The sequence below is a fragment of the Caretta caretta genome, chromosome 1 (genome assembly GCF_965140235.1).
Source record: "Caretta caretta isolate rCarCar2 chromosome 1, rCarCar1.hap1, whole genome shotgun sequence".
Taxonomy (NCBI): domain Eukaryota; kingdom Metazoa; phylum Chordata; order Testudines; family Cheloniidae; genus Caretta; species Caretta caretta.
The window spans coordinates 196,660,951-196,675,350 of NC_134206.1; positions in this window are offsets into that span (position 1 = coordinate 196,660,951).

The window sequence follows — 14,400 nt, forward strand, 5'->3', positions numbered from 1 at the left end:
CAAACAGTTCTAGTTTCAATTAAAACAAGGCATAACAAAATTAAACACCTAATATTGATAGGACTAAATAAATACATGAGAGAAATTGTTCAAGGACGCTGCATTTTAGCAAAATTATTACCTGGAAGACTTGCAAGGATCCTTTTAAATTATGATTAAAAAGTAGAATAAATTGAGGAGAAAATCTTTCCCTTACCATTGCTACTGGTGATGGGGCTGGAGGGAGGAGGGAACTGTGCAATATGACCCATCTTACTGCTACTTCAGAAAGAGGATCATGTCCCCACCAGCACATGCTGTTGTTAGCTCAGTGGCATCCATATCTTGACCACACCTTCAAACATGGGGTCCGATCCAATGCCCATCAGAGTTATTGAACTAGCTCCTATTGATTGCAATGCATTTGGATCAGTGCCAGGGTACCATCTGTTCACCCATCTTTTGTCCTGCTTCTGCACAAGGGAAGAAAGTCCCTGCATCCACCTATTCAACCTGTGTTCTCATCCCAGGGAATGATTTTGCCCTGATAACGTACGGCACTGTGTCCACTAAGTACGATTAACAGCAATGCAAACATGTATATACATGCTGCGCTCCCAATGTACATTTTGGGGTTTTTACAGCTATGATTTAAGTGGAAGAATTTGATAATTAAATCCTAGAATGTCTCTTTCCCTGTATTCCTTCACAGAGACACTCCCCGCTAGCCCAGTAGCCTGTAGGGTCAGATTCTGTCCTTACCTGAAGGAGGGAAACACGAGAAGAGTGGTGAGGGTTGGATATCTGGCAGTAAAAATAGCCTAACCCACACAGGGCAAGATGGCTTGAGATAAGACAGGGGAGACGGATTGCTTGATGTATTTTACTGCTCCATTAAAAGGAGGAATGTGTGTCCCTGGCTAGCACATATTAAAAACTTAAATATTCATGAGTATTTGCAGGCTGAAAACCTGGCCACACCCTGTAGACTAGCAGACCATCCCTCACTTGAATCATGGAGTAGGGGCCATCACAGAAGCCAGGCTCACCTTTTAGCACTCTCTTGGACATTAGAGATTTCACCTTGCAATCACAAGGGGAAAAGATTCCTTAAACCCTTCTCCCTCACTAGCTCACCCATGCCACACAGGAAACAAGACACTGCAGAAAGAGAGGGGTGGGGAAGAGAGGCAGAAAGTAATCAGTGCCTGACCAAATTACTAAAGTATACAATATAGAAATGGTTTTAGGGCCTGGCCCTGGGAGCTGCTGAGCAGAAGCTGAGATTGCTCACAACTTCAATGGAACACATATTTAGGAGGCAACAATCCATAGCTACATGAAGACCAAAGTATCTCTGATTTAATAATACCACTACCTAGCTCTTATATAGTATTTTACATCCATAGATCTGAAAGTACTTTACAAAGGAGGTTAAAAAAAATGCAGGGATTTTGGGCTGTTCCTCCAGGAAGCAATCACATTTACAGTGCACATATTGCAGTATAAGAAGTTATATGAATTTACATTTTCAAAAGTGACTAGTGATTAAACTGAGACAACTTAGAAGGGTCTGATTTTCAGCAAGTAGATACTCAGAACTTTATGAAAATCAGGACCTTTTCAAGATATCTCAAGTTGGACATCCAAAAATTGGGGGCACTGCATCGCTTTTGAAAACCTTGGCCACGCTCTTTATGTACCTCACTATACTGTACTAAATTTTCATTTGTTTTCACTTGTTTTTTTTTAGTAAAGGACAATTTTGCACAGTATGAGGAAGTTGCATTATAATACACATGTTGAATAAGTAATGCTAATTAGTCAGTTATCAATGCTAAATTTCTCCTGGTTCTTTGGACACACGTTCCTTATGTAAAGTACAGAGTGGAAAAAAATTGTTTATTACTGTATATGTTTTATGAGCCAAAATAGAATTTAAAAGCAAATAAGAAATGACAGAATGCAAAATAAAGATGGTTAGATGATAGTTTTCAGAGTAACAGCCGTGTTAGTCTGTATTCGCAAAAAGAAAAGGAGTACTTGTGGCACCTTAGAGACTAACCAATTTATTTGAGCATAAGCTTTCATGAGCTACAGCTCACTTCACTGGATGCATACTGTGGAAACATCTTCTGTATTTTCGACAGTATGCATCCGATGAAGTGAGCTGTAGCTCACGAAAGCTTATGCTCAAATAAATTGGTTAGTCTCTAAGGTGCCACAAGTACTCCTTTTCTTTTTTAGATGACAGTGTTTACAGTATTTAAAAGACTAAATTCAACATGGGAAATTACAATTTATCAAAAGATGATATATGAAATCAATTAATTGAAAGTCTTACTATAGTCTCATACATAGGAAATCTTTATCCTGGTCTATAGGCAGGTGAATTTGGTACCAATTTACAACTATGGATTTTTAACTACAGATCCTTATCTATGTGCCAATTCAGTTTATATGCCAATGGAATTATGGGACTGCCTGTGGCAGATCACTGAGACAACTCTAAAGTCAGAGTTTAGAAAGGCAGACAAGTTGTTTAATTAACAAATAATATCAGCTCACTATTACCTTACCAAGGAGATACTCATTGCCACGCTTTCCCTCTTATACACACACAAGCGTATCAAAAATTGAACCCTGAATATAATATTCAGGTGATGATTTTGAAACTATTCTAATATATATGGAATTTTACCAGTACTGTAGGCTCTTATGCCACTTCAGCCCAAATTTAAAATACATTAAAAAGCTTTAGCTTACAAGCCGATTCAAAGCTTCTTCCACTTTTGTCTAACAAGTTGTCAATAAGAACCACATAATCTTTGCAATTTCTAGGATGAAAACACTCAGGGGTTCTACTGGCCTTTTTTATTTGTTTATTTATTCATTGCCAAAATTAAGCATAAATTCCTGTTACAAATAATATTAGAATTTGTAATAAGTTTAAATACGGTTTTCCAATGTCATCATTCATTAATTGACTTAGCTTAATTATTAGACAACTAATATTAAGCTTTTGGAACAGAAATATACATCATACACTTCTGTTATTTCCAGGTTTTTCACTCAGGTATGTACTTTCAGATAAGCATTTAGCTTTAAAAAATCCAACCAAGTTGTCACTTGATTTAAACAGAACACAATTCTTTTTGCTACTTATCAGTTGGAACTGGCATGATGATGTGTTCTCCAGCTCAGTTTTACAGTTGCAATGACTAATTTCTTGAGATAGAAAGAAAGTTCATTCAGGTAATTTTAATTCAAGGCACTGACAGCTGTATTCATGTTCTCTGTCTGTGTTTCACAAACGTCTTCTGAAACAGGACTTCAAAGAAACGGAATTAATAGGATGTTTGTCACTGAGTAAACTCGAGTTGTTACCAAGCAGGGGCACTCCCGACTGGCTAGGTAATAGCAGTTCCTCTCACAATCTCTTGTCCAGGTATTTCAGCTTCAGGAAATGACATAGTGAACAAAACAGACATTTTACATACTTTCTGCTAGGGGGAAGCCTGGCTCCTCTTCTTGGCAAAGCTGATGTGGGCCAATCCTAAAGTAACCCATGTTTCTGGCAAAGATTTGAAATTTCCAAGGAGAATATGCATTGTGTCCCTTCTCATTATCCAATCACAAAATGAGGTCTCTTGTAACAGTGTGGCATGCCCCACAGACTGGAGAGCCAGGTGCTACACCAATGCTGATGCAGGGAGAGCCCCACCTGAGAGGGATCAGATGATTTGTGCTAGAAGGAGCAGATGGAAACTGCAGGGGTGGGAAGATGCTCAGGGAGAACAGAGACTGCTGGGAATGGGCGGGCTCCAGCTGAGTCCTTCCAACCAGAAAGGGCTAGGAGTAGCCTGCTAATGCAGGGGAGATGCAGAGATGGCAACAGAAAGTGAGCATAAGCTCTCCAAGCAGGGAGGCCTGGGAATAGGATGATAAATGTTTGTTTGTTGGACTTTGAGCTTTATTTTGAGTTATTTTTGTGAATAAACCCACACCCCCAGGAGGGTTATTTTGATGCCGTAAAAAGTGTGGGAGTCTGAGTAAAGAGCCTGTTGAGGGAGAAATTATTAGCAGGGCACCACAAAGGAACCCCTTGCCATGAGGGGGCACATGGGAGGCAGCCAAACCTGTTACACGCCTCTTCTCTTTTTGAATTATTGCAACTTTGTCTCTGGAAAATAATCCATGATCTTTGTGCACAACTTAGGACACACGTTATATACCTGCTGGTTTATCTTGGTCAGCAACCTACCTTTTTAATTGTATTCTTTGGGCTTCTCTTGCAGCGTACCCTTTGAGCACGTTTATAGGATTCCTTCTCCTTTGCCAAGCTGCAGCTTCTCCATGAGCAGTCTCCACTGCCTGATGAAACATTCATTTTGAAGTTAGAACAGAAAATGTAAAGTCTTTTCATGGTCTTCGATGGCTCTGGGCTTGTTTAGTAGTTCATCACGCAGCAATATAAAGTCATTTGACTCATCCGCGTGGTCCAACACCAATAAGTTAGTAGGATTCCTTTGTACGTTAAGCTGTTTCTGCAACTGCCAATCAAACCGTTGCTCAGGCTTTGTGGTCATATAGGTCTTGGAACATTTGATAGGGTTCATCTTAAAGATTTTCACTTTCCATGGGAAAGGAGTACTTGTGGCACCTTAGAGACTAACCAATTTAACCTTGATTATCATACACATTGTAAAGAGAGTGGTCACTTTGGATGGGCTATTACCAGCAGGAGAGTGATTTTGTGGGGGTGGGGGGAGCGGAGGGTGAGAAAACCTGGATTTGTGCTGGAAATGGCCCAACTTGATTATCATACACATTGTAAGGAGAGTGATCACTTTAGATAAGCTATTACCAGCAGGAGAGTGGGGTGGGAGGAGGTATTGTTTCATGGTCTCTGTGTATATAATGTCTTCTGCAGTTTCCACGGTATGCATCCGATGAAGTGAGCTGTAGCTCACGAAAGCTCATGCTCAAATAAATTGGTTAGTCTCTAAGGTGCCACAAGTACTCCTTTTCTTTTTGCGAATACAGACTAACACGGCTGTTACTCTGAAAACTTTCCATGGGCTTTCTCAACATACCAATTGAGAATTGCTTTACTATAAAACAAATACCTTCTTACAACTTTATTGTTATATATATATTCATATTGATCACATTTTTCTATTTAAAATAAACAGTATTGTCCAAACTATTTGCAAGACTCTTTGTGAGTAGATTGCCATGGCAACTAAACGTTCTCAAATTGAAGGAGTCTGGTATAGAATACTTTAGATAGCTTTTAATTATCCACAAAGTTTCTTAGATTTTAACCAAACCCCTCTGTGATATACAACTATAGCACTATGTTACTGCATTAAACAGTAGCTTGATCTACTACATCCACATTAAGAACGTCTATGTTTAATGCATACAGCGTAAAAGAGGAAGTCTGTTCACAAGTTAGCAGTTGATGTTGTTTAGCACGGTTAGCTGTTACAGTTAATCAACCTAAGTTTCTTCTGTGTCACACAGAAGCAATATCTGCTATTTGATGCATTTTTACAAACATAGGCCTTGGCTAGGTCAACGATATCGGTACATATGGATGTAAATATCATTAATAAATCATTTTTGTGTCATCAGTACAAAACATTTTGCATGCTTTGTAGGTATGTGCTCTTGCACAAAATAGCAAAGGCTCTGAACATGCCTACATAGGATAACACTGCCCTCAGAAAAGCACCCTACATGAATGTTCTAGTTTCATATTATGGCTTGAATTAACATTTTTTTCAGTGAAGTACTGTAAGGTCTAAGCCTTGATTTATACCCATCATCCCGGTACAAATTATTTACAAACCAGACTAATAGGAAAATGTATCCAATGCCACCTGCTGCAGCTACTTTTTTGGTTTGTTTTTGAGACTATAACAGACTGTATCACATAATAGAATTTCTTTAATAATTACTGATAGTAGTTGTTACTGACCATTAGAATAACTTCTAAATCAACCATGAGGCAAACATGTTATGTGTTTTTGGACACACGCTTGGAAAAGAGAAGCACATATTCTAAATGGGAATTTATAACTTGGTTAATGTATAAAGGAAAAACAATACACTTAACTGAAGGGGGAAAGGGGATAAGGGAAGAGAACAAGGATACATGTCACAGTAGAACAAAGAATCCTTCCTGGCCACCTGGTCCATTGGACAAATTGTACATCTGAGATGACCTAAGACCTAGGGCAAGATGCAAAGCAGCACCATCAAAGCTTGAGGGAGAGAGATAGTAAAATGATTAGAAAACACCACTCATTAACATTGCCAGTGGTCAGAACGAAGCAGAGGCTCAATATGTCCTGTTCCAGCTGGTACAAAGTAACACAAACAAATGAGTACATCACTCAATATTTTCAAAATTAAATGTTCTCTGAGTTCAGACACACAACACAGACAGTGTGAAGAAAGTTACCAGACAGGAGCACAGACTGCAGTTCTGTATCACTGCTCAAGGCAATCAGTCAGAAAAAGTATGTCTAAAATAAAGATAGTCTCTGCTTGTGTTAAAAATGTACTGGGTTTAGATTTGGGGTATGTCTACACTTTGAGCTCCATATGTAAATTCCAGTTCAAGGAGACATATCCTGAGCTAGCATGCTAAAATTAGAGGGAGGGGCTAGCCACCTTGAATACGAACCTACCGTTTTTGGACAGACTTGGGGTAGCCAGCACCTCCCATACCTCAGCAGCTACACTTCCATTTTTAGTGCACTAGTTCTATCAGCACTAGTGCCGGTATGTCTCCTTGTCCTGGAATTTACACCTCTAACTCAAAGTGTAGACATAATCTTAGGGTTAGAGAGTTTAGGTAACTTAAACTCCATGTAGTATAGTTTGTGGAAATATTTTGGGTGAGGCTGTGAAAATCAAAGTTCTGTCCCACCTGGACAGTAAACATCTTGTGATTTCAGAGTAGGGATTAGTCCCATTATTATGTATTATTTGTATTACAGCACCACCTAGAGGACCCAACTGAAATCACAGCCCCATTGTGCTAGGTGCTGTGCAGATGTATGGTAAGAGCTAGTCTTTGCCCGGAAAACAATACAGACAAAGGGTGGGGAGAAAGGAGGTTTGATTATCCCCATTTTACAGATGGGGAACTGAAACAGACAAACATCCAGTGACTTGTCCACAGTCACACAGGAAACGTGTGGAAGAGCAGGGAACAGAACCCAAATCTCCCAAGGCTCACTCCAGAGCAATAACCACAGAGGAACCCTTCCTCTTCCTCCACTGATTTGCCCCATGTCTTTGGCCAAAACCTGATACTCCTCTCCACTGTTATGCAGTATGCTGCGCACTGGTTATCCATCTGGCATCTCTCCTCCCCCACAGAGGTAGGTGCATTTCAGTGGTGCTGTATATTACTATATTATATATATTAGTCCCGATCCTGCTCCCACTGAAAGTCAATAGGAGCTTTGCCTTGGGAGCAGACTGTACCCCATACTATAGGTTGTGAATTGACTACTTTCCTGTCTGTATAAAGCTGTAAGATATCAGTCTGTTATATTATTTATTTTGTAGGTGGCTAATCTAAAACAACACTAGCATATTTTCAGTGATGCTGGTATCTAATAAGACTATATTCCCTAGAGTGGTCGTATCCTATTCCTTGAATAGTGTATTTGCAGAATAATACCATTATTCATTGAGTAATTTATTCACCAGATAAATTACTGTACTATTCAACTAGATCTAGTAGAATAACATCAGATTAATATAGCTAACATATCTATTATTAGTCTATGTGAAAACACATTGACATTATCTGTTCTTTCAACCCTCCTTCCCCGTTCATTCATTTTTTGAGTCTTGTGATTATCTTAAATTGTGAGCTCTTTGGATAGACTTTGTAAAACATGTTTTTACAGGGCCTAAAATAATCTCTGGATCTAAGTTCTTACCTGGTCTCCATTGCTATGGTATCTAAGCACTTCATGATCTTTAATGTATTTATTCTCATAACACCCCTGAGAGGTAAGGAATGGCTATTATCCCGATTGTACTGACAGGGAACTGAGGCACAGAAAGATTAAGTATGTGACAAGGTCACAAAGGAAGTCACATAGGAAATCTGTAATAGAGAGGGTCTTTGAATCCCAAGCTAGTGCTATAACCTCTTGGCCATCCATCCTAGGCCAATCCCTGATGTGGCTTTTAGGTGCTACTATAATAAATACGGTAATAAATAAATTAGTGTCCATCAGTTAATGTCCAAACAATGATTTGCATTATTTAACTAGCTCTCTTGTTCACCATGACATAGCTTGGTTCTTGATAAAGGAACAAAAGAAAAGTCCATTTTTAGAAAAAATAATCTGCGTCTAGCTTTTTATTTGGGGGTAGGGCATGGGGTGCATATAGAGAATGTTAGCTCAGAAAAAGTGATGATGTAATCCCCATTAGATGGAGTATTATTAAAAGCCATGGGGATGTTTAAAGGAATGAACTGATTTACAGTTTCTATAAATATGTTCTTGAGTGGCAGGTCTTCTGTGAGCCATATGCAGAGCTGACTGCCCCAACAAAATTGCAAAACCGCCCACCAGGAAAAAAATCATGTTTATCTGCAGAGAAAATAGATATGTAGAGCTGAGCTGTTCTTCTTTTCAGAGTGCCGTGCCTGGCAAATCACTTAACTCTATCGTTTCCACAGAATCATCCAGCGAAATTGGAAAATAGGAGAAGCCAGGACCTTTAACAGATGCTGAGAGCATTTGTTTTTCCTCTCATATACTCGGTATTGAATATTCCCTGCTCCAAAGGCTTTAAACAATCCAACTGTTTATCAGAATTCAAGATCAAATTCTGCTCTCAATGAAGTTACATGGGATTTATACTGATCTGAATCAGGCCAATAAGCTTTCTAAATACTTTCTCAGACCTAAAATTCACTGATACTTACACTAGTATAAATCTCAGTTACAAAAATTATTTTCAGCAAGCTTATTCCAGATTTACACCAGAGCATGAAAGAACAGAATTTTGGCCTTTAGCATTTAATCCTGCAAATACTGACAGCTTATATGAAAAGCACATCATAATATATGTCCTTTATAATATAAGGCACCATGTTTAAGGGGTTTCAGAAATACATTGTTAGGTTAGTTTTTTTATTTGGTGTAACTGCTGACAGGGATGATTTAGGTATAGCTAATCGTCCTTCAGCATGGGGGGATGGACTAGAATACCTCTTGAGATTCTTTTCAGCCTATATTTCTATGATTCTTTTTTTCTAATGCAACTCATTCGAACCTTATTTCTCAGTAACAAGGAGTATAGAATCAGTCCTGTTAATTGCATCTGAAGTACATTTAACTAACTTTTGGGAGAACCCTACTTTGGAGACTATAAAGAGACAAGGCCTGCACATCAGAAATATGTCCACTGAAGTAAAAAGTACTGCATTAGTGCAAAACTGGCTAGAGCAGAGGACAATCAGGGTTGTTTTAGTTCAAAATGAGTCCAAGCATCAGAGAGAAACAATGGTAAAATGGATAGACAGATTCATACAGTGATTGCATTATTTCCTTTTCTTTAAATAACTCAACAGTGAGATCACATTCTACCAAGGATGATCTGAAAAGTGCAAAGGTTCATATACAGTGCCAGATCATGTGTTACAACAACTGTCAAATTATTTGACTAGTACTTTGACTCCAGGAGGTACAGAGTGCTTCCAACATGATCTTTGGGCCAAAGTCAGTAGCCTCTCTGTGGTTATTTATCCTTTGCCTCATTCTCATTCACCCTATACTGTTTGCTGCCAACTTAACTTGAGAGCGTGTGCACAGCTGGCATATCCATAGAAGTGGAGTAATACTGGGTAGTATTACTTCAGACACTTATACTCATTGTTTTATTCATAGGCAAAGTGAACAATCTACAGGGCAAAAGAAGAGTGCATTAGGTTGTAACAAGAGACCTACTCTGTCTGGCTTCAGGCCTATCTGATCCCTCACATAGGCTGGTTGTCCCAAGCTTCCAGCACAGTTTGGTTGCTGAGGTGACTTGGCACTCTGCCTAAATCACAAAAGTCTTCCCCTTCTGGGGTATCAAAGTCCAAACCAACGTAAAACCAAGATACTCTTCCACCCAAACCTTAGAGAGAGTTGCTCAAGCAAAGCATCCATACTACCTTAATAATCCCAGGTTAAGCTACTTCCTTTTGAGATCACTGCATCCACACAGCACTGCAATGTTTCAAAATAAGTGCACAGCATTCTGGACAGACATCCTGCGGTTCAGTGCTCTGCTGCCACGCTCTATTCATTCTGGGATTTTCTCTCTGAAAATTGTGGAATATCTACTAGGAGCAACTGGAATTCTGGGATTTGGAGTCAAACTACAATATTCCCATGATTCCTGTCCTTTCACCCCATCATTCATCTGGCTTTTGCTGTCAAGCAGTACGGAGGAAACACTGCTGAGTACTGTGATCCTGATGGTCATTAATATGAACAAGCTAATGCATGTATACCTCACATCATGCAATGACTTGAGAGGCAGGGTTATACAAGCACCTGAGGAGGAAGTGGAGGAGGCTGAAATCAAGCGGCAATTTCTTCACTAACTTTTACTGGAGTGGCTTGGTGAAGCGCCACTTCTGGACTTGGCCATCTTACACTTACTGGTGGGACAAGATAGGGCTGCAGACCTAGGATGACCACCTGCAGTGGCAGAACTTCAGAATGTCAAAGGCCACTCTCCTAGAAATCTGCATGGAGCTCACCCCAATGCTGGAACATGAGAGTTCCCCTCACAGTGAAGAAGAGCATTCCCATGGCGATCTGGAAGTTTGCCACCCCCTTTACTACCAATTAATAGCTAACCGGTTTGGTGTTGGTATAAAACTGGTGGGGCTGTTGTCATGGAGGTGCACACTGCCATCAAGAAGGTGCTGCCTGCCCAGGTCATAAAGCTTGGCAATGCACAAGAGGCTATTGATGGATTTGCATGGTTGGGGGTTCCCAAATTCTACTGGGGCCATGAATGGGAATATGCGTATTCTTTGCCCCCCAGACCAGGCCTCAGAGTTCACCAGCAGAAAAGGATATTTCCCCTAGAGTTGGGTGAAATTTTTATTGTGAACAGTTTATTCAATTTGGGGCATTTTAACAAAAGCAAAGGGGGACTAGCTTCACACTACATCACCAGAGGAGGTGGCGGTGCCCTCCTTTTAACTTCTAGCTGGGTGGTTAGGGAACTCATCTCAAAGGTGGGAAACATACATTCAATTCCCCCCCAGGCCTAATGGTTCAGTTCCTCTCTGGAGCTCCTCTCTGGTTGTCTCCCCACTGTCTGCTCCTTCTGCCCCCATCAGGCCTGGTTACAGGACTTCACTCCTTTCCTCCATCTAGGGAAGTGAGATAAGTGTGACACAGATGCAGTTGGACCCCAGTACTCTTAGAGCGCCAGCTATCTAGGGCCAAAAACGGGGATGTTTTTCAGCTAGGTCTATACTGCAGCCTATGTTGGCATAACTTATATCACTCAGGGATGTGAATAAACCACCCTCCCCGAACAACAAAAGTTACAGGGACATAAGCACTCGTGGGCACAGTGCTATGTCGGCGGGAGAGCTTTTCCCGCTGACATAGCTTCTGCCACTCACAGAGGTGGTTTTTTTACATCAGTGGGACAGCTCTTGCCCTTTGGCATAGACCATCTTCACCAGACGTGCTGCTGTATTGATACAGCTGTGTTGCTGCAGCGCTGTACAGATAGACATGGACTTGAATTTGGTCTCTAGCCAACTGGTTAAAAAACATGGTGAACACACAGTTTGATGAATGAAAATCAATAAGCATTTTTGCAAAGACTATAGTTTTTTTGGATGGAAACCATCTGAATCATAAGCGAACTCCTTAGACCTACTTTGGCGGTGTACTGCAGCATGTATCATCACTTACACATGAACAAAGTCACTGCCGAACAGATGTAAAGTATTACCATTCCGGCATGGTAATGTTTTACTGTACAGGTGTAAATGACTGCTTAGGATGAAAGGCGAAGACGAACTGCACCCCTTGACTCACTATCTGGACAGGCAGGATGCCAGAAGTACACTTGTTAATGCTGCACCACTATGATCGCTGATGTCACATTTTGTTGTGGGATCATCGTAGATCACAGGCACTTAAGGGTTAACTACACTGATAGGACAATGATAAATTCCCACCGGTTTGTAGAAACCAAAATGTGTAGTCGACATAGGAACTCTGTTTTGAAACTAAGAGATTGAAGAACAGGGCTTTGAAATGTCTGGTCTCCATCTGGTAGCCAGACGGTAGTCTTTTCATCACTTCCCTTGCCCCTTATACAAAATATTGCAGGATGCATAGTATTTATTTAGATTTAAAATGATAAAAAAGGACACCTAGCCAAGTCCCTAAGCTCCCTAACATACTACTTAGTTATAAAATACAATGAAATCCCAGTCACATTAAAATTATCATTCCAACAGGAACTCAGCAATGTGGCCAGCCACCTACAAAAAGTCCTTTCCACCCCTCCATCGTTGTGGGAGGCTTACCCTCAGACTCACTCAAACAGATGTCTTATGCAGCATGATGGACGGTCACCAAATTAAAGTTATTTTGGACCAAAGAAGGAGCAAGTTCCAGAATCCTGAAGCCCTCACACACACAGAAGACTGCTGCCTCTCCATACTGGGGAGGCACAATCTGAAGGGGAGGACACAAGACTGTCCCACATCTTTCCTCTGCCCTGTGATCCCCCCAGCCCACCCCACCCAGCCTGGGGCTGTTGCACTCTCTCTGCCCCACATCACCTGCAGGGGTTGAAGGGGCTCTGTCCTTCTCTCCCTGAGCCTCCTCCCCCGGCACGTTCGGTCGCTGTTCCTGGCAGCCCGAAGGGGAGTGGGACGGAACCACTGTTGCCAGAGAGAGCCTGGCTGGGAGGCAGCAGTGGCCCTCTCCCTGCCCGGGTTTGGCTGCCGGGGACAGTGACCGAGTAAGCTGGAGCCCCCGCTTCTCCCCAGCACGCACGGTCCCTGTCCCAGGCGGCTGAGCCCGGGAAGAGAGCTGTTGCCAGGGAGAGCAGCCAAACATGCTGGGAGGTTGGGGGATGGTGCAGGGAGAGAAGGACAGAGCCCCTCTCCCTTCCCACCCCCAGCAGGCCAACCTGGGGGAGAGGGGCACTTGACCCCACATGCCCACCCTACACGTCACCTCTGCCCTCACAGAAAATGTGCTGCTAGCAATTCCCTCCCTTCTCTAATGAGAGGGCTCTAGTGCAAGCACCTCTATTGAGCACAGCTGTGAAAGTAGGGCCTGGGGAGAGAGGCAAAACGCTTAGCTAGGCCAGTCCCAAGCCGTTTAGGGCTTTATAGTTCATAACCAACACCTTTAAACTCCACCCAGGGGCCAGTGGACGGTCAATGTGGACCCCAGAGCTGCCAATGAGACGCCCCTTTCAATAAGGGAGTTGCTGTGTTCTGCGCTAGCATCAGGCTGTGAATGGTTTTTAATGTGTGGCCCTATGTACAGTACATTGCAACTGTCCAAAAGGAAAGCCTGTATCTTCCTAGCCAGCTGCACATAGTACAAAGCTGACTGGGTTGCTGTTATAAAATGATAGTGGTAATAGCCCTAAGCATTGTAGTAACACTACTGGGAGCTGGACAAGTAATGTACAATATGGTAGCTCTTTTAAAATGCACGTCAGGCTCAAAGAATTGACCAAAACTCCTCTTACTTGAATTTGGAATAGATTAGCCTTGACAAGGCAGCATTAGCCAAGTATCTTCCTCACTGAACAGCTAACTAAGATCCTAACCAGTCATGGTAATTTCCAGCAGACTCTAGGCACTGTTTTCTCATGACTTCCCAGGGCTGACTTTGAGAGGGCACTTCTGTACCTACTGTCTGGGCACAGGAATTTTAACTTGGCTGAACATTCAAAATGCACAGGATTGGCTTCACAGAGCCCCTGCATATAGAAAACCTACTTGCATGGGAGGCGAGTGGCAGAGGGATTCCCCTTATTTTGCTGACATAAATGAAAGGGGCAACACTTGACTCATACTGCATAAGTTACATGGTATTTATCATCTCAAAGGCAGCTCTCCTTAGCAGAGTGCAAGGAAATTAATCTCTTTCATAGCATAGAGCAAAAAACCCTTTCCTAGAATAGCCTGATCATACTGATGCCACCAGGGTTGCTATTTCAGAGAATAGAAACTGCTACAGTTGGTGGTGTGAAAAAGGAATAATCCCTCTACTACTGGTGTCTTGGTGGAGGCTTAAAACAACCTTTGAACCAGAGAACTGGAGAAAGTAAGTTTTGATCTTTCTTTTTCCTCCTCCCTTATGTTCTCTTTTAACGAAAGAG